We start from the raw sequence: 396 nt of genomic DNA on the forward strand, positions 1-396 counted from the left end.
CATTAGCAGAGACAAGTAAAGACACAATCTTTTCTCTTTTCAATTATCATAAAAAATAAAAACATTACACTTGCTATGCCAAAGAAAGTCAAAAAAGAACATCCTGGATTGGGAAAAGGTTACCGAGAAATAAGAGAAAAGAAGAATGAAATTCTAGGAAATTTGACAAAAATATAGAGCAAAATTAAACAATGAAACCAATTTAAAATGAAGTATACTTCAAAACATAATTGGCAGAGCATAAGAGTCCATGAACACATTGTCCCAGCTAGACCCAGGATACCCCCAGTGCTTGACATCCTTCTTGAACCATATTCTAATTAATGTAATGAATAATAACAATGAAGAAATTTTTCCATAAAATTGACGGTTGAGCTGCCTTCATGGAATGACAGA

Source organism: Nuphar pumila, chromosome 7 (genome assembly GCF_984573655.1).
Source record: "Nuphar pumila chromosome 7, dmNupPumi1.hap1.1, whole genome shotgun sequence".
NCBI classification, from domain to species: Eukaryota; Viridiplantae; Streptophyta; class Magnoliopsida; order Nymphaeales; family Nymphaeaceae; genus Nuphar; species Nuphar pumila.